Raw genomic sequence first — 21,433 nt, forward strand, 5'->3', positions numbered from 1 at the left:
ACCACCCGTCAATTTTAACAACGCGCGAAAAGAGACTAACAATGTCGTTATCATACTGTCACGAGTCACGACGAGTCCCGTACTATTTTTTTCGCATTATAGATATTTAAGACTGGGTCGACCGTTCAGTGGCGCCCTCATTAGGGGAATTGTGTTTTCTAATAAACTAAAGACTTTCTGTATAAATCAGTATATTAATAATGTTAACTTAACTAACTTAGCGGTTTCACTCACGTGTTTTTAGTCACGAGTGAAACGAGTTATAGTGAAACCGCTAAGTTAGTTAAGTTAATATGTCTCACGATAGTTTAAATTCGATTAATAATGTTGTCCTACTTATTCCCCATTTTTTTATTTTATTACTTACTATTGACTCTATCACCTAAACGGAAAAATGTGACCACCGTTTAGTTGATAAAATGATAAATATTGAATTATTATTATACAGATACAAAAATTAATTGGTTTATTAGAAAACTTTTCCCCTAATGAGGGCGGCACTGGACGGTCGACCCAGTCTTGAAGTCCGCAAGATATTTGTAAGTAATATCAAATCAAGTTCATATTTTTGAATTTTGAATGCTGCTAAAGCTAAGACATACTTGTAGTTAGAATATAAAGTCATTTGAGAATTCAATTACTGAAGGCTGATGTGGGATTAAGCCTTACTAACCATGGTATCTCCCTAGGTATTAACCGTTTAGAATGTCTTTTGTTTGCTGTTTATATTATATCTCTAATAGAATAAGACGTTTTCACAATTTTATGCCTAGTGCGGGGTTCACTGCAATGTGCCTTTATTAAATTACGTTTAATGTTATATAAAGATGTTATAATATAATGAATGCCTGAGATTCTGTGAGGCCATGAATGCTAGGTGCTCAACTGTTCCAACATAATTTGTCTGTCTGTCTATTCTAATGTTATGTGATATTATTGTTGTTATAATTGTTGCTGTTTTATGTATTATTATTGCTGTTAGTTTTAAGTTTCGTGACGCATTGGTTCAACTGTAATGTCATGTAAACATTCTTATCAATAAAATAAAATAAAATAAAATAATGTTTTATTTATTTATTTTATGCATGTTGACAAAAAAAATATAAATAATATTCTACTTAAAAGCTAAAAAAAAAACGCGTATCAATAAGCACGCGTCTTACGCCGGAAATAAATTTCTGGGACCAGTGTAAATCCTGTCTTATGCGGAAAATCTCATTAATTGTGATTATTAATCAGCTCATAAAATGAACCATAGAGACTCACTTAGAGATAAATTTAAGGAAATTGACATAATGGTTAATTAATTAATTAATTAATTGAAAATATTTAGTATAATTTAGTTTTAGTTTTAGACTTAGGTAGATTAATTACTAGCGCACGCAACTCTGTAAACTGGATCTTGCTACTGTTTATTTTACTTTTCTGTCCATAATCTTGTGTAGAAATGGCATCTCACCTCCCTAGCAATAAATTGTAACTAAATCTTCTAATCCTTCTGTGCACACATGCTTAGAGTTATAGTCTAGATCTGAACTGTATGCTAATATTGTATTAATTTCTGAAATTGTCTGTAACTTGTTTTGTGAGCCAAATAAATAAAAATAAAAAAATAATAATGACAGTGCACTGTCAATATATTTATGAGAATATTCTGTATGTACATAAAAACATTGCCAGTTTTAAGAAAAACTGTGAAATACATAAGATTAATACTAGAAATAAGCATAAGCTCGCAGTGTCGTTCACTCGGCTCCATAAAATTAAAAAATAATTCATGGGTAATTGTGTAAGATTTTATAATAAACTTCCAAATATCATCACTGAATTATCTGTTAATGAATTTAAAAAATACATATGTAAAACGTAAACTTATCTCTAAAGCCTATTATAGCACACAAGACTACATGAAAGACTAGATATAAGAAATGTAATGACTTAGGCTAGTCCTGAAACGTTGCATTTTTTTTATACCACGACGGTGGCAAACAAGCATACGGCCCGCCTGATGGTAAGCAGTCACCGTAGCCTATGGACGCCTGCAACACCAGAGATATTACATGCGCGTTGCCGACCCTTTAAAAACCTGTACACTCCTTTTGTTTTAAATAAATAAATTGAAATTGAGATAAATGATTAAACACCGTTGGATTGTGATTGAAAATAATTATTTATTTATTATTATGTTAATAATGATGAAATTGATAATTCAATGAATACCTATATTAGGTAATCCGTATTTTTTGACATTTAGATTTTTATTCTAGAAAGTTTCTAGACTAGTATTTTTTTTATAGAATTTTGGTGTTTGACGATCCTTTTGTCAATTCTTATTATTAAGTTTGACATATCTATAATAATTCAATGTTTTTAAGAATAATAATAACTGCATCAATAAATTGCTCTGATATTTAGATTAAGGTAATATTTGTAAAACTTGACTATTTAAAAGTGCTTGTTGCTAGGCCTATTTGAATAAAGAATATTTTGACTTTGACTTTGACTTTGACTTAATACGATGGTATTAAGTGGGTTTTACTATAAGTCCGAAAATCAGCATAGTGCCGGCAAATATAGATATAAATCCGTAATAGATGGATACAGTCTAAGGAAAAAACGTGCCTCGAAAATCACGAAAATTTGATTCTCGATTAGATGTCGCTACTACCTTTGGCCTACTCTCGTGTAGAGGGCGTTGACGTTTCGTTTGTTATTTAACAATTTTAACGCATATCAGTGAAAGGACATGGGTCAAATCATATAAAAATAATTAATGTAAATAAAAAAAATCATTTATCCATATTTAAATACATTTTATCGTATTTTTATAAATCTTCTTTTTTAGTTTTAAAGTGTATCGATAGATGGCAGTGAATTTTTTGTGGTTACAAAATTTACTATGAGAGTACCGCTCTATCTTATTATATCCCTCTTTGGTGCCGGTCTAATTTTCCAGCTATTTCTATTAGTACAATTATATTTCTCGCGTTTTATGATGGTCCCTATGAAAGTTCCTTCTAGTTTCTTTTAGGTGGACTTACTTTAAAAATTAATTCAAGAAATACATATCTTTTAACCGTATTTTAATTACTAAATGTAACATTTCTAAAAAAATAATGTGCTAGTTCAATAAATGTCTACAAACATTTTACGTGCCAGCTAGACCCATATAAAACCGGACAAGTGCGAGTCGGACTCGCCCACCGAGGCACTTTTTAGTATGTGTTGTTATAGAGGCATCAGAAATGCATCATCTGTGAAAATTTCAACTGTCTAGCTATCACGGTTCATGAGATACAGGCTGGTGACAGACAGACGGACAGTGGAGTCTTAGTAATAGGGTCCCGTTTTTACCCTTTGGGTACGGAACCCTAAAAAGGAACTGTCATAGGGACCATCATTCGACTCGAGAGGTAGGGTAGGGTAGGAAACAGTGGCTCGAAAAAAAATAGCCGGGTACAGTGGCTCACTCAACCTAATTCCAACATGACAGAGGTGATATTGGGGCGACTGAGCCACTGTTCGAGCTGAGCCACTGTGTCCTACCCTACCCTATACATAGCACATACTGAAGTGATTAAAATCAAGTCCGAGATACCCTAATGAATTTAATTTAAGAGCCGCGTTAGATGAAGGCTTAGGGCACGTGCACACTGCAGCCTGAGACTTAGTGGTTAAACTAAAAGCGAAACCAATTTAGGATTCAATTAGGATTTAAATTGTAAGATAAATCTAGTAAGCTGAGGTTCGGCTTCTGAACGTTTAATCGTCTGCGAAAACGTTTTGGTCATACACAGTCACAAATATCAAGTCTATCCCGTCATACTCATAGACCGCAGGCCAGGCTAAAATTACCGTCATCGCCTCCCGGTTGAGATTTCATCACATGATAGTTTAGATGCTAATAATGAATTAAGAAAATAGTCAGCCGGTTGTATCGCGGTGGAAAGTTCGTGACCTTGAATCAAAAAAAAAATGTTTTTACTCATCGCCTCCCGATTGATACTTTGTCAGGTAGAAGCTATTATGAATTAAAAAAACCGTCAGCCGGTTATATCACAGTGGAAAAACCGTCAGCTGGTAGCATGATTATGTATAAAATACGCACCGTACCATTTTATGTCCGCAAAGCATGCATGGAAACGCATGCGTTTATTAAAACGATACATGCAAAGTTTCATGATTTTGATACCACTATCATAATGAGACGGCACGTATTTTTTACATATTTATGCGACCAGCTGACAGTCTTTCCACTGCGATACAACCAGCTGACGATTTGTTTTAGTCTCAATAGCATCTAAACTATCATCTGACAAAGTATCGAACGGGAGGCGATGACTAATTTTTTCTCACGTGTTTCGGTGGCTGCCATTCCTCAACTCACTAAGGGAGCGGCAGCTGACGTCCACGAGGGTTCATCATACATTGCCGTTAACCACTACACAAGTTATCGCCTGGGAGGCGATTGGTAATGGAAATCTGTTCCTGGCTCGGGGTCTATCAAAGTTGAGGGTTGCAAAGCGACATTTTTGGATTAAACCCGCATTAAATTTATACTTCTTCGCTATGCTGTGTGACAAATGTATAACTTATAAATACACAGCATAATAGCAAAGAAGTATAAATTTATTGCGGGTTTATTCCAAAAATTTTGCTTTGTAGCCCTCAATTTTCACAATTATTTCTGTGTATGGTACGTTTCACGAAAACTTCTGTTATGGTAAATAAACTGCATAAAACTGTCGAATATTTTAATACATTGCTACTGCAAGAAAAAAAATAAGTAGAGTTGCTATTAGCTGTTACTAATGTTATGCTCGAAGCCATCTATAAGACATACTTTTGATTTCTATTATTACTTCAATCAGCTTCAGACATCGCAGTATACACTGGCACCAAGATAATACAGGATTACCCATATCCGCACTTTAATCCGTACCCTGATGCTGTACCGACGGCGCCCGTCTCTCACGGAAGTCCCATCACGTCTCAAATGGACTCGCTTGAGCAAAACTTCTAATTTTAAACTTGAGGCGGCACGTTCTTGGTTAATCTTGGGTGATGTTGAAAGTGTGGCTTGAGTATAGTTTCCGATATATGTGCGAGATCTATAAAAAGGATTATAGTTCAGCTCAACTAAGCTACATAGACATACAGGCGTATCACACTACTATAGGATATAAATTCGATCTGGCCCCTATTTCACCACGGTGACATGTGCGACAATTGTCGACATCACTGTTACTGACGTCACAGGCCTGCATAGGCTACGGTAACCGCTTACCACAAGACGGCCGGCGTGCTTGTTTGCCACCAACATTATACCAAATGGGGCCGGAGTGAACCAGATCTGTCAGTGTCAAAAGTGATAGGTGACATACCATATGACGACATAAACACTAATCAATGTGTAAACAGACCCCAATGTGAAAGCCAGCCACACTTATCCCGCAGTCTCACTTACCCTTATTGACCTTATAACATTTAAAATTTCAACAAAATTCCTTAATTTTCCAATGCCACACACACTTGTTTTACCTCTACATACACATACAAGCTTTTACCCGCAGCAGCATGTGAAGGACATTCGCGACCCTCGGGACCCCTGCATTTCTGAATAAAAAGCCCATACTACTATCGCCAGACCATCTGTATGCAAATGTCCAAGATCAGTGTGTAGTTTACACGGGAAAACCTAACGGACTCTACCTTATTTGGTTAAGCCGCATGTTGCATGTTGTTACTTGCCAAATGTTCCTTCATTCCCACAGAAATAAATATACCATAGAATACGCAAATGCATCTACTTCGCGTCCGAACCCCGACCAAGCGTCGAGGTTGACCGTCGCTCTTTACAGTCCACGCGCGTCAGTTGTTGCAGCCGGACGTCCGTGAAAACTTAAAATGCTTCGTTGCATGATAATTAACTGCAACATTGCCATCCTCACCACTTAGATGGTTGGCAGTCCTGAACTGTGCGTTTCTCTAGAAACTTCCTGCTTCGCACAGCTAAACTGTGGAATGAACTGTCGCCTGCGGTATTTCCGGACCGATATGACCTTCAAACCTTCAAGAAAAGAGCGTACTCCCATCTTAAAGGCCGGCAACGCACTTACAACCCCTCTGGTGTTGTGGGTGTCCATGGGCGGCGGTAAGCCCAAAAATTGCGAGCACCCGAAGGCAAGAACATATTTCCTATCACAGATAAGTAATTTTAAAATTATATTATGCGTAAATTTTGTATGAAAAAGTCGGCACGCTTGGTTTCAACAAATCGTGGTATTTGCGTCATCTTTGAGCAATACTGGAAGTTTTACATTGAATTTCCTAAAGGTAAAGGACTACCCGCGAACTTCGTAAATAGACTTTTTGCACTCAAATATGCCAGTTACATTTTCCGAGTTCCATATTTAGGCCCAATGAATAAATGCCCAGGAAATAAATGCCCAAAAAAAGGTATAGAAGGAAATGCTTGGAACACAATTTTTGACTTCGTAGCTTTGTTTCGACTAGTTAGGAGGTGAACATGTCAAAAGTCCCCGGCCATAACCCTGGTGCTGGGGGGAGAGGGGAGTTTGAAGGTTCCATTTTTCGGTTTTTCGATTATATCTCGGAAACTATGCGTCTCAGGGACTTGGCCACTTATACAAAATGAAAAGAGATTTAATTTGTTACAAGTTTTATTTAGTCAAGTTTTTCGATATCTTGTATAGTTTTTGAGATATCCGCTCTTAAAGGTTTATTTAGGGCTCTCATTTTTATCTTGATTATCTACATCAGTGAAGCTGCTAGGCCGGGTTTGGGATCTTTTTCGTATAAATCTGGGGTGCTGAATTCATTTATGGTATCAACATTGACACTTCTACATCTATACCTTCTTATTGCTAATTTTGTTTTTTTTTTATTGACACATGTTTTATAGGAAACGGGGAGTATAATAATATAACACAGGCAACCTAAAAAGTCGGCTTAACACAGGAGAACAACCACCTACATAATATGGGTAAAACTGACAGCCCCATGTGCAGAGCGTGCATGGAAGAAGAAGAAACAACAAAACATATTCTCCTAGACTGTAAACAGGTAGAAGTGTATAGGAGCAAATACCTAGGTAATCCATGCACACTAAAAGAGGCAACTAGCAACCTGAAGACTTTGCTAGGCTTCGTGGAGGAGCTGGGGTGCTTAGAGTAGCGCTACCTCGTTTCACGCAAAATAGGCACATTGGATGTCGATTTGCGGAAAATGCCCAGCATAACTAACTAACTAATACAGGAGCGTCGCGACATTATCTCACCCGCGAGATAGACACCCGTATTTCTCTAACTATTTTAGCTAAGTTCCTTAAGCTAGTATTACCCATGTCCCGTAATACTATACCTAGCACAATAGCAATGAGGTACCATTGTAGTTACCATGGAAATATTAAGTGCCTTTGAACCTGACTACGTTAAACTAAAACATAGTAAATAACGTAACAAATAACTCAAAATAGAAAACCTCCATGTTTGTAATTCAAATGAAAGATACAGGCAATATACTCAACTACAAACTTCAGTAGTTGGCAACAAACAGACATACATATTTCAATGCGGACCACAAGAACAACGCTTTTAAGTAAATGGCGACAGTTATATCATGCCAATATTTTACAGCTGAAAACTAGACGTAAAAACAGTAATAATTTGAGCCATTTTCAAGCAAAAGGGTACTTATTGTCGCTTGTCAGTAAGGCGCTATTTCCATATAGCTTCAATTAGAAATCAACCTTATGTGGCAACCGACAATGTTGAAAAAAGGAGGTAAATGAGCAGAAGAATTGCCTGAATAAGCGATTACCATCTCCCATGACACCTGAATGCCAACCGATTGCTTTATGCTTTTTGCCCACAACAGGTTAATATGGTTTGTCAAAGGACTGTCTCATTTCTTTGTCTTACACTAGTACTGGCACCCAAGAGAAAGGGAAGGGAGAGAGGGGAAGTTCTACTTTACTGACAGTTTGGTTTGACCAACTATACCTTTGCACGTGTTACCGTAAAACGTATAACTATGTATAACGCCAATATAACTTAAAGTGGTGAAGGGTAGAATAAGTTTTCTGCTAACAAACTGCTATGCAGTTTCGCAGATAAGTAGCAACAATTAATGTACTTCTCTTTTTAATAATAAATAAATAATAAAAAACCTATGGCTGATGCTGATGGCCTAGCGGTAAGAGCGTGCGACTTGCAATCCGGAGGTCGCGGGTTCAAACCCCGGCTCGTACCAATGAGTTTTTCGGAACTTATGTACGAAATATCATTTGATATTTACCAGTCGCTTTTCGGTGAAGGAAAACATCGTGAGGAAACCGGACTAATCCCGACAAGGCCTAGTTTCCCCTCTGGGTTGGACGGTCAGATGGCAGTCGCTTTCGTAAAAACTAGTGCCTACGCCAATTCTTGGGATTAGTTGCCAAGCTGACCCCAGGCTCCCATGGAGCCGTGGCAAAAATGCCGGGACAACGCGAGGAAGATGATGATGAAATAATAAAAAACCTATTAGTTACGGATAAGAACCATCTTATCCCTAACAGTTTCATCTTATCATATAGATTCTACAAATAGTTTTCATCAGTCTTCCTCATTTGTGTACATTGCGAAGCAATAAACTGTAGCAACATAACATAACTTTATAATTGATTAGTTTCCGATTGTCCCGACAAATATGACAGGGGACAAATGATAAAACGTTTTCAACTGATTTGAAACACATTAAATTTGTTGTTTGTTGCTTAATGGTTTTACTTTTTACGTGGTTAAACATTGACAGAATACCCATTTATAATATTTTAATGCATTTGCTTGTCAAGAAATGTGTTAGATTTTGATCTAAAACCTATTTGTCACGTTGAATGAAGACATTAAATTTAATCTATTTTACGATTTATGTGTGTGTGTTTTTGGATATGGGTGTGAGCAGTCACCGCATTATGATTCTATCTATGATATGTCTATCAGACTATCACAGTTTACAAAGAGCGTAAGCACATATACATTTTTTCATTTCAGCAACAAAAACTAGTACAGATAGATAAATACGTTAGTTGAATGTCCATGTCAAATTGCATGTAATTTCAGAGTCGTTTTAAAATATATGAGAGCGTAACTTCTAACTCAGTTTTCAGTTTTTAGGGTTCCGTACCCATAGGGTAAAACCGGGACCCTATTACTAAGACTCCGCTGTCTGTCCGTCTGTCACCAGGCTGTATCTCATGAACCGTGATAGCTAGACAGTTGAAATTTTTATTGATGATGTATTTCTATTGCCCCTATAACAACAATTACTAAAAACAGAATAAAATAAATATTTAAGTGGGGCTCCCATCCCATACAACAAACGTGATTTTTTTGCCGTTTTTTTGCGTAATGTTACGAAACCCTTAGTGCGCGAGTTCGACTCGCACTTGGCCGGTTTTCATGTACGTCTGTGTTCATCCACGTTATAGATTTAGATATTTCCGTTAAGATAATAAATATAGGTATGCTGTTTTAATGGTACTTTTCGGTACGGATACGGAACCCTTCATTATGCGTGGGCCGACACGTTTGTTTTTAAATGGAGAACAGTCCAATTGTAATTTATGCACCAGTCAAAAAGTCTATTATTAAGTCTTGATTGTTTCTATTAATAAAATGAGTGCTTATTAAATTCAAAGAATTTAAGAATTTAAAATTGGTTTGCAAAAAATGTTGATTAAAAGGTGAAAAAAGTTTAAGGTTAAATTAGCATTAACACAAAAAGCATTTATTAATATATTCTGGGTTACCCTCGGTTGACCCTCGTTTACTTTTTTAGTATTTTGTGACGGTGGCAAACAAGCGTTTGGTCCGCTAGAAAAATAAGCGTTAAAATAAGGAATAAGGGCGTTCGATAACTGGCGCTTTTGTACGGAGCGAGTGCAAACGAAAAATAGTATAAGCAACGCTAACTGGAGCGGATGCGTGCGACGGATTTTAAGGTAAGCTCGCATTATTTGATGACACGCCTAATTCGGTGATACAAGTTTTGAAGCATGACACCGAGGAAAACTAGTGAATTAGGGCCTTTAAAGGGGGGTAAAGCCGCCGAAGCCGTGAAGCCGTGAGGTCCCATTTAAAACGCCCTAATTCACTAGCTTTCCTGGGTGTCATGCTTCAAAACTTGTATCACCGAGTTAGGCGTGTCACCAATTTATGCGAGTTTACCCTACCTACAATGACACCCGCGTCCGTACGCCCGCTGTTTGCACCCGCGCCAGCTAGCGGGTGCCATACACTAAAACATAGAATTTTTTCCGGACTTTATAACTTGTTAAGTAGAATTAGGCTTAAAATTGACGTTTTCTAACACCGGCAACACCGTGACAGTGCGTTTTCCATTGTGGATGTATGATTCAGTTTGAAAGTTGAATAGATTTTACCCTTGCGACTACTTCACTAAAAGTTTTCAAGGGCGGAAATTCATTTGACCCAAAATAGTAGATTGTGTCACAAGGGAGCAAAATGACATATTTACGGCGAGGGCGTACATTGGATCCTGAACGAAGCGAAGGATTCTGTAATTGAATCCTGAGCGTAGCGAGGGATTCTAAAATAGAATCCTGAGCGTAGTGAGGGATTCAAGTCGTAACGCCCAAGGCGGAAATAATGTTGCTACCATGTGACACATACTGCTTTTCACATCACCTATGAGGATATGATTGTTCCAAAATATTATTTAAACTAAAAAATAGTATGTAAAAAAGAAATAAAATCGTGTCTTTTAACAGAAAAGTGCCACTTTGATCCCTCCTAGCAGGGAAGAAAAATGCTACTTTGATCCCTCTTTCGAAGCCCTTTTTCGAATAGGTGATGTTAAAAAGAAATTGTTTATAGTTTTATACAGGCTAAAAAATTTACCATGATGTAAAAAGGAGTACCACATGCGTACTAATATTATAAATGCGAAAGTAACTCTGTATATAGTGTCTATCTGTTACCTTTTCACGCTTAAACCGCAAATTAAACACTATGCATCCAGCTTTATCATGCGAACGGCTAAGGAGCGGAACTCCCAACGTTTTGCACATTCAATATTCGGTTTTTCAACCGGCGGTATTAATTTCCGCTTACATTTACCTACTAATTGCTGAATCTCATTCGATAATGTGTGAAAAACGTGAAAGTAAAAATCTGTGTTCAGTGTACATACAGGGCGGCAGGTAAATTCCCCTTGTTTAGCACAATATTGTAGCTACCGATTTTTATATTTAAACTGCAACCTGATAATATATTACTAAAATACAACCGAGTATTTCTTACCCTTCCGAAACGCTTTTCGGTTTTTACCGTAAAATTATGCAAGAGCCAGTAAAAGGAGAAAATCGTAAAAGTGTACTTGCAGTTTTATGTTCCTGCGACATTGGGTTACAAGTAAGCGTTTTATTTTAAGGAGAAGTTTTTTTATAGTTTTCAAAGCAGCAAAATAGTACCTAACAATAAAACAAAGTGCTTCAAGGGCCATATTTGATTATATGGGAAAAAACCTAGCAATACACAATACATATTAGGCTTTTAGTAGTAGTAGTAGTAAACTCTTTATTGTATAAATATACACATTAAAAATTACATGGTACAAATAATAAGATGTACAAAGGCGAACTTATCCCTTTGAGGGATCTCTTCCAGTTAACCTTTGAGTAGATGAGAGGAGAAAGTGAAAAGAGGGTGACAAATGTAGCAAAATGTACAACAAGGTACCAGAAAGATAAAGGATATAAATACATACAAAATTAATAGGATAAAGATTCAAAGATTCAAAGATTTATTTGTTCAACATAGGTAAGTAAACATATAATATATTACACAAAAAGGAATGGGGAAAATACACTAAAAATTGGAAAGAAGTAGAAAAATATAAAGCAACATACAATACAAATATAGGCACATTAATCAATCAGATAACCATAGCTTCTTTAACCTCGGCTTTTGATTACGTAGACCATACGATTCTCTTAAAAAAACTCAATGCGTATGGAATACGAGGAAATGTGTTGGACTTATTCAGGTCATACTTAAGTAACAGAGATCAACAGAGCTCACTCAAATTTGTTTAAGGACTAAGCATCTTTTCAATCAGATAAACGTAAAATAAAGTGGTGTGCCGCAAGGAAGCGTTCTTGGCCCTTTGCTGTTTTTACTACATATCAATGACCTTCCACGAAACGTCAAATATCCCATGGTCCTGTTCGCTGATGACAGTACCATTTTAATAGAATGTAAAGATATTTATCACTATGAATCCGAAATTTATAATACAATTGGTGACATAATTAAATGGCTTAATATAAATAATTTATTGATACTCATACTCATACTCATTTATTAATAATATTGTTACATATTACACGTCAAAAATTTAATTTAATTACATGAGATAGATTACATTATTTTAATTACATTTAATTACATGAAATAGATTACATTATTTTAAAGTTTTGGGTTGTGTAGGTACAAATATGTCAATTAATTTTACAATTGTGAGCCTTATCATATTAATTAGTATTGTTACATTAAAATAATTTTTTGGATGTCAATTAAATTATAAATTGTAGAAGTCGTTCAGACTGTAAAAGGCATGGGAGAGGAGCCATTTCTTTAATTCACGCGTAAATGAGTTGGGCGATTCTATCGTGGTGATGACTTATAAATCTAGATAAGACTAAATTATCCATTTCTACCAACGAAAAATACTTCCTCCATTTTGCTGCATATATGAACGTCTATGTATAGAGTCTGTTACCGACACAAAGTTTTTAGGAGTACAACTTGATGAAAACTTATCTTGGAAAGCCCATATGGAAGAAATGTGCAAAAAACTTAGTCAGTTTGCCTACGCCCTACATATATTAGCCAAAAAAGCAAGTCTTCGCGCAGTTTTAGTAGCATAATATCATGGTTTTGTAGCTTTAAAATTGCACTACTGGATTATTTAATTTTGTAAAGCCTTCTTGGTGGTGTAATATGTCTTAACTTTAAATATAATAATAAATGTCTTTTAAAAATGTCCACTGCAATTTACTTTGCTTTTAACTTACTAAAAATTCCTGTATTTATATACAGCCCTACTTAACTTACATGGGTTATATTAACCATTTAAATAAATGGGGAATTTTTATGTTATTTCTACTCAGAATCACGACCTCTTTCAATCCAAATAGGAGAAAACAGTATCCAAAACTGTGCATAAATTTTTCGTTTCTTCCATTCCTTTAACATTACATTCAGTCTATGAGAAATGTTAATTGAATGGAATAAAAATCTTGAGAAACTTTTTTTCTCCTATCAGGATCGTAAAAGTTCGTGATTCTCCGTAGAAATAGCATACATTTTCACTAATTTGGGGAAAAAATTAAGCGTAGTGTACAACTATAAATAAAATGATCTAGATCTCTTAGACGGTTGGCAAATGGGCGTTTTCTAAAATAAATATTGAAAACCTGATTGTTTCAAATGCCCAGATTGTCCTCACAGAAAGATTTCATATATTTGTTTATTTACCTACTTAATTTTTTCGTTAAGTAGTTTCTTTAATAATATTCAGATTTTAATATTTATAGTGATTTTATTCTGCTTTACAGTCCTGATTAAGTCAAACATGAAATATTGTCCCACTACCCTTTGCGAGACCCAGTGACGTAGTTTACAATTTGACCTACATATTTTGTGGTATTAATTTACTCGGAATTCATGTGGTTTTTTAAAATTTTGCACGTGATACTAATAAATATGTTATAGATAAACTGTTTATTCCTTCCAAAAATTTTAAATAAAAAGTTACTGTAAAAGTTTTGTGATTACATTTTTCTACACGTTTCATTGTTGAAATACATTTGTATGCTATATTTTGCTGATAATAATATAATTATTATCAACAAAAAGCGAGCCCCACTGACACTGGCCATTATTTCACAAACTTAGGTACATTAGTATTAGTTAAGGTACGAGTAATAGCTGATCAATTAATATTGCTTGTATTTATTTGAAACGCGTAGCAAAATATAGATATTAAGTTCCATTATTTAAATACATGTATTTAAGGCGGTGGTTTATTCCCTGATCCCTATAAGACAGGTTTACCTAGTTTAGGGCTCAGGACACTATTCCTAGGCTGTCTAACAATAGAATACTCCTAAAAATGTAATTCTACTATGTAATAAGCTGCATTTTTTAATACACAAATAAATCATTTTTCATTTTCAATTATGCGATCAAGGTATATAAACAAAACACCGATATAACAAATTAACCTCGATTAACACTTCCCTAATAAAATCTCATTTTTAACGCCGAAATTAATTAACTTAATCAACATGCTGCCAAATAACTTTGATGTAATACCTCATAAATAACGCTTCATTTAAACGTCCCGTGTAAGATATTCACTTAAAAGTCTTAAAACCCAACAATATTGTTTAGAAACAACATCCCTACGGAAAACACTTTCCCAAATGGATATGTTGTTGTCGTAAAGCATGCTCAACATATCGCGGGACCTATCACATATTTCCCCAAACTATAATGCCGTACGCGGCTTACGCGCGGAAGCGATCATATAGTAATGGTACTTACGTAGGTCACTGGTCACTTTTCACTGAACACTGCACTTCACTGGTCACTCATATCGGCACTGGTAAGGCAGCGGGACGCGCGTCCGCGTCGGGCGACGGCGCGAAAACTACTAACGTACGGGATGGCTGGGTTGCTGGGGTGACGGGGAGATTTCCCTGGAATTTTCAGGAGGAATTTTAGGGAAAATTCGCTTGGAGTCAGTGAACATTCAGTCGGTTGGTGTGCATGAAGGCGGTAGATAGTACCTTATATATACACTAATGATTTTTCTCACCTCTTATTCAACACTGTAGTCGTAGAAAAAAAATAACGATGCTATTGCATTCGTTTACTAAGTCCTGAAAATTTGGTTTAAGATTTGTGAGCTTTTATTGTGTTAGACTACTTACAGTGTGCTTAGAGGTGATAATTTAAGTAAATTGTTTTATACTGGAAAATAAGAGAGCATTGGTTGCTTAGTATTACCAAATTGGTGGTTGTGAGTTCGACATCGACACCGGTTCGTAATGAGTTGCTTGAAACGTATGTGTGAGGTGGAAGTTTAGACCGAAAAAAAACTGTAGAAATTTATTATTAACATCCATCATCAATCTCTTTCTGCCACAAGTGTGTCCTTTACATTTTGTATGACATTTGACGTTTTCCGTTGACATATAGTCACTACTTTGAAAAAATTTCGTATCTCGCACTGCTACTCAAAGTTAAAAGGCAGTAACTCTGTACGCATCCCATATATAGTTACCACATTTTTCTTTCGATTGACAGAACAAGATACGAGTTTTTTTTTAAGTAGTCACGATATATAACGGATATTTTCTAGCAACCTCAAAACTTAACAAAAGATAAATTTGACCAATATACTAATAATATATGTTATTGATATACAGGGTGACCTTAGTCAATGGACAAACCCTGAAATCCCACGTAGGGTTATTTCTCAGGAATGCTCTAACGTTAATATTTTTGAAATAAGAACAAAAGAAAAAAAAATGCTTTAAACAAAAGTTATTTCCAATAATCGACAACAAAAAGAAACACACTGTATTAATAATTGGCAGTGCTTTTGACAATTTGTTCCAAAATATGCGGCAATGATGACATTTGTCCAAAGTCAAAATCTTATTAGTGTCATTAATCAGAAAGATAATCAAAAAGGTCGAAGAAGGTTTCATACTATTTATGACCTCAGGAGCTACTAACACATACAGGCTGCTCCAAACTAAACAATCGTAATTTGTTAATTTCTTCGTAACCGCTACACCGGTTGATACTTTGTATACTGGTTGAAATAACCTAATGCATATGTACATTTAGGCTTTGTCCAATGGCTAGCGACAACCTGTATATTATATAGATATTTCACTGATAATATTAAGTTATGTATTAAGAGCCTGTCGTTAGCACATCATTCATAAACATATTTAAATCAAATCACAATCCATTAACTTGAAATTTTTAACCAACGCCTTAAAAACAACGTTTTATGTTATCTTCGGAGCGTAACTACGTTTTGTGATATTAATTTGATGCTCACTTTTTTTTAATAACTCGTTGAACACATAGACATGGTTTAAAATAAATATCATTATCGCGATTGTTCTGACAAGTCACTATAGAATTACCACAATATTTTCATTTCTAAAATTATTTCTAGCCCTATACATACGTAAAATATATGTAATCTTAATTCTTTTACATACGTCCAAAAGTTCCAAACGGAACGAATTTGACGTTTTTATGTTGTGCGTGCAGTCTCTCTTTATGATTTAATACCTACGTAATTTCGACAAGAGAAAACTAGGTATTTAATGGTATCCTACTGTTTTTGTCAAATTATATTTTTTCAAACAGGACAACAGCTTTTATAAGGCTCATTAAGAACCGAATAAATATAAAATTTTCAAATTATCTTTTGATAACGAAGGAAACATTGATCAATCTCTCTAATGTGACGGATTTCTCAAATTTTCCCAACTGTTAAGGTTTCTTAAACATTTTCGGGTAATCTCCCACGTCCTACTCCAGATCTCCCTATTATCGGGTAATCTCCCTCGGGCCGTATCCCCGCCCGCGCGAGTGACGGAAGCGGACGCCTGCGCGCCGTAGGCACGAAGCGCGCCATCGAACGGACATGCCGATTTGCCAAACTTTTATAACTTTAACTTTACTGTTAGAAGTATTAGAACAAATTAAATTATTTTCAGAAAATACTTAAATTTGTTTTTATTTCAAGTAGAAACTACTATATAAATTATAAACTGAAATAAATGTCATATACTAAGAAAAAGTGACCAGGGGGCGCAATAGCCTTCAGTAAGAAGTGCATATATATACTTATACTTGGAAAATTTCGACCTATGCCGCTGTGGCCCCGTGGCCGAATGGCACAGGCACCTGCCGCGATAGCAGAGGACGCTGGTTCGATTCCAGCCTGGGGCACTGGAGGCCTTGGTCACTTTTTCTTAGTATGCATTTATTTCAGTTTATAACTTTAACTTTGTTTCCAATTCAGGAGTAGATAAAATGTGTCTTTATGTTAGATACAGTAAATTAAGAGAGAAGCACTGGAACTTGGTTTAAGTATCGTTTGAGAATTTGGCAAGAGTTGAGGAAGTTTATAAAAACCGGCCAAGTGTCATCGGACTCGCGCACGAAGGGTTCCGTACAATAACTCAAAAAACGGCAAAAAAATCACGTTTGTTGTTTGGGAGCCTCACTTAAATTATATTTTATTCTATTTTTAGTATTTGTTGTCATAGCGGCAACAGAAATACATCATCTGTGAAAATTTTAACTCTCTAGCTATCACGGTTCATGAGATACATACAGCCTGGTGACAGACAGACAGCGGAGTCTTAGTAATAGGGTCCCGTTTTTACGTAAAAAAGAGGGGTGTTACGTATATGTTTGACGCCAATGTCTGTCTGTGGCATATATTAGTAGCTCTCCAACGGATGGATCAATTTTGATGCGGTTTTATTACGTGATAGCGAGTTTCCTTGCGGAGGCTCTTTCTTATTTGTTTGATAAAAATCGATCTAGCAGTTCAAAAATTTTAGCTCTTTTCCAAAATGATGTAAGGCGTTTTTGTGCGTAGAGGGTTTTTTAAATTTCAATTTAATGATATTCACAACTTTGGGAGCAAATCAAATTATTTTATTAAATATTTTTGATTTGTGTGTGTGTGTGGCGGGGTGGCCTAGGGGTTCAAGGCGTCAGCCCGGATGCCGCGGATTGCTAGACGCCGGTTCGAATCCGGCCTTCACCACTGGAGGGCTTCGTCACTTTTTCTTAAATATATACACCTATTTCAGTTTATAATATTATATTGTTCTGATTTAATATTTATTATTAGTTCTGCCTTCACACATTAATTAGCTATGTGTGCTAATTTATGTGTATATGTATAGAGTGGCTAAAGAATAAGTGCATTCCCTTTGCCAGGGAGGTTTTGGGATTATACTGAGCAACTTTTACTATGGGACCAAGCACAAAATCGCGAATTTTTTTTTATCCTCCCATAGAAAATAACCAGCCAAAATGTATGAAACAGTCAAATTTTTTTGCGTATAATCACAAAACCTCCCTGGTAACGGGAATGCACTTATTTTTTAGCCACTGTGTATAAGTAGGCAGTAGGCAGAACTAATACACTGCTAAAAGTGTACTTGTACCAATAAGCGATTAGGAAGAAGAGTGGGGCGCCTTGTTTCGTCCTTTCCCCTTGCAACATTTTAGCGACAAAAGTTCTGCAAGTCACTGCATTAGCAGTATGAACACTAAAAAGTGCTACATTTTGTCTCCGATCATTAGCAACACTGTAAGCCGTGAGATACGCGATTCTACTTTGTATTTTACTGTTTTAGTCATAGATCACCTCCTCTAGCGAATCAAAAAAGACTTGCTGACTTTTGCCATAATTTACTTTGTAACTTGGTGTTGTTTTTAGGGTTGCCAGATCTTCTGGTGCTGCGCTCTGTGTCTCCTTTTTTTAGGGTTCCGTACGGGGCCTCCTTTTTTTAGGGTTCCGTACCCAAAGGGTAAAAACGGGACCCTATTACTAAGACTCCGCTGTCCGTCTGTCCGTCTGTCCGTCTGTCCGTCTGTCCGTCTGTCCGTCTGTCCGTCTGTCCGTCTGTCCGTCTGTCCGTCTGTCTGTCTGTCACCAGGCTGTATCTCATGAACCGTGATGGCTAGACAGTTGAAATTTTCAAAGATGATGTATTTCTGTTGCCGCTATAACAACAAATACTAAAAAGTACGGGACCCTCGGTGCGCGAGTCCGACTCGCACTTGGCCGGTTTTTTTACGCAGGGGTAAATGCATTTACGCATCTCACCCCCGGGCTGGGAAAGCCCATTGGGGGGTGGTATGTGGGACTTGCTCCTCCCGTACATCCTCTGTTAGCCAGAGGAAGGGGAGGAGAATACCCACTAACATCCCCTGCGGCGTCACCCTCTTTACCGTTAGGGGAGCGTCATGGGATCGCTTAACGGCGCCTCCTGAATTTGTCCCTTAGACGCCTAAGGCCCATGCACCATCCCACTAACCCGGGGTTAAGCGGTTAAACCGTTAACTCAGTGTTAAATTGTACTGGTAACCATGGTAACTCCAGGTTTAACCGGGTGAGACTGTTGCAATTACAAGCGTATGCTACGGTGTTCATCTACCACCAGGCGAGCCAAGCCAAGATTATCCGGCTTAGCAATGTTCAGAAATGGTCCGTATTACCGATGTATACTAATAGCAAATAAAATACCCGAAGAAATAAAAAACGAAACCAAAGATGAATTGTTCAAACGAAAACTTAAAGATCTGCTAATTAAAAGGTGCTATTACTCTATTGATGAATTTTTAAGTGATACAACCTTATCGAATTAAAATATATATAAATGTAAATGTTAATAAAATGTAAATCATATTTTCTTGTACATTGAATAAATTTAGATTTTAAGCAATTATGTTAAATATTAAAAATGAAATTTTATTATTATATATAAATGTAATCATTTTATTGTCGACGTTAAATGGTTCCTAATCTAGTTAAAATGAAAAATATGTATTTTTGACGTGTCATGTTGCATGCAATATAAAAATAAATGTTGAAATATTATTGCTTTAGTATTAAGTTTTAGTTAATAAGTACATTGCTATATACCCTAACAGGGTTCATGTGAACACTTTAGCTGTAAAATGCTCTTTGTAAGACCTTATGTAAACACATGATTATAAATGCAATAAATGAATTATGAATTAAATGACGGCAGCGTAGTCTAAGTCCAAGAAAGTGATCTGGGAACTGAAGCACCTCTCAATCTACTATATATGAAGAAAGTTACAACTAAATGTGTCATCAACAAAAGGAACTTAGTGCTTCAGGCAATTCAACCATGATCAGCGCACAAGTTATTATCTATTTACCAGAGAAGAGAACATCTTTGGTTCCAAAATATGTGTATGACCCTTATAATATCATTTTAATGATTAAATAACTATATGGAAGTAATTATTGACAGAGATTTTCGGCTGACCTTGCAGCCAGTATGTATGGCTGACCGCGCGTTCTGCGCCCTCCATCTTGAAAACACTTAAACGCATGAAATATGTGGCTTTCCATTAGGGAAGGCTCTTTATCCTTCATGTGCATAAGAACCTTTCCATCAGAAAAGGGTACTTATAACACTTTAAACTCGCATTTTGAACACATATTTAATTATACGAACAGGTCTACCGCAATTTAATTTCATTGTTTTTACCGCCGGAATTTAAGGTAAAAACAATTAAATTAAATCGCAGTAGACCTGTTCGTATAACTAAATAAGGGTACTTATGCTTCATGTGCATAAGAACCCTTTTCTAATGGAAAGACACAAATTATTGGAACATAGAATACTACACAATAAATTCGATTCTATCGCGCCTCACGGTCTCTTTTCTGCAGGGACAACACGAGTGGTTTCGCAGTAGTTTAGGCTATTTTATTTTTTATCTTTTAGATAAACTGCGATGAAAAATAAACGTGCCCGAGCTGGGGATATGAGTTGTTTTTATTATAGCTTAATTTTAGATGGTATTGGATTGGGTTCATACAGACAAAAACTTTTAATGAATTATATTTTATATAACCAAGTTTGGAAACATTACTGTACATAATGTTAAGCAAAATTATTATTATTATCCAATTACTTTTGGGTTTACTTTTATTAAAACACAAGCAGAAAATATTAACTTGTTTACATTGGCTACTAATATTTGCTATCTGTGGTTGTTATTATGTTCATATGTGACCTCTCGCTCCACTGCTTCTATTTAGGGCAAGCCGGTTCACCCGCTACTAGCGATAACTATTAAATTAAAATTAAAATGAACCGTACTTCCACAAAAATCCCTTACAATGCCTTACATCATTTTGTAAACGAGCTGATACTCTTCAAACTGCTGAATCATTTTCTGGGAAACATAGCTAAGAACCGCCGCAAGAAAACTCGCTTTTACGTGAAAAAAACGCATCGAAATGGGCCTATCCGTTGGAGAGCTACGATGCTACAGACAGACAGACATTAGCGTCAAACATATAACAAGGCTAAAAATTGAATTACTTAAATTAGAAAGAATTTAGTAGGATAAGGAAGATGTGCCCCTCTTAGGAATATTAAAAAAAGTCAATGGCAATTGATTGTCAGCTCATTACTATATAAATCACTCGAATTTTCAACCCCGTACCTTAAACTGTCACAGAGATAATCAGGCATAAATCAGTACAAAAGCATTCGCTCGCACTTGGTTTATACGAAAGA

The 21,433-nt window shown here is 36.1% G+C and overlaps 1 protein-coding gene across 1 annotated transcript in view; it reads right to left on the reverse strand.

Annotated features, from left to right (window-relative positions):
* Positions 1-14,800, reverse strand: part of LOC134750580 (alpha-2C adrenergic receptor) — a 661,861-nt gene extending 647,061 nt beyond the window's left edge. The window contains exon 1 of the mRNA XM_063685789.1: positions 14,637-14,800. The gene's annotated coding sequence lies outside the window, so the exon portion shown is untranslated. The remainder of the gene's footprint in view (positions 1-14,636) is intronic.
* Between the last annotated feature and the right edge of the window lie 6,633 nt (positions 14,801-21,433).

This window comes from Cydia strobilella, chromosome 20 (assembly GCF_947568885.1).
Source record: "Cydia strobilella chromosome 20, ilCydStro3.1, whole genome shotgun sequence".
Lineage (NCBI taxonomy): Eukaryota > Metazoa > Arthropoda > Insecta > Lepidoptera > Tortricidae > Cydia > Cydia strobilella.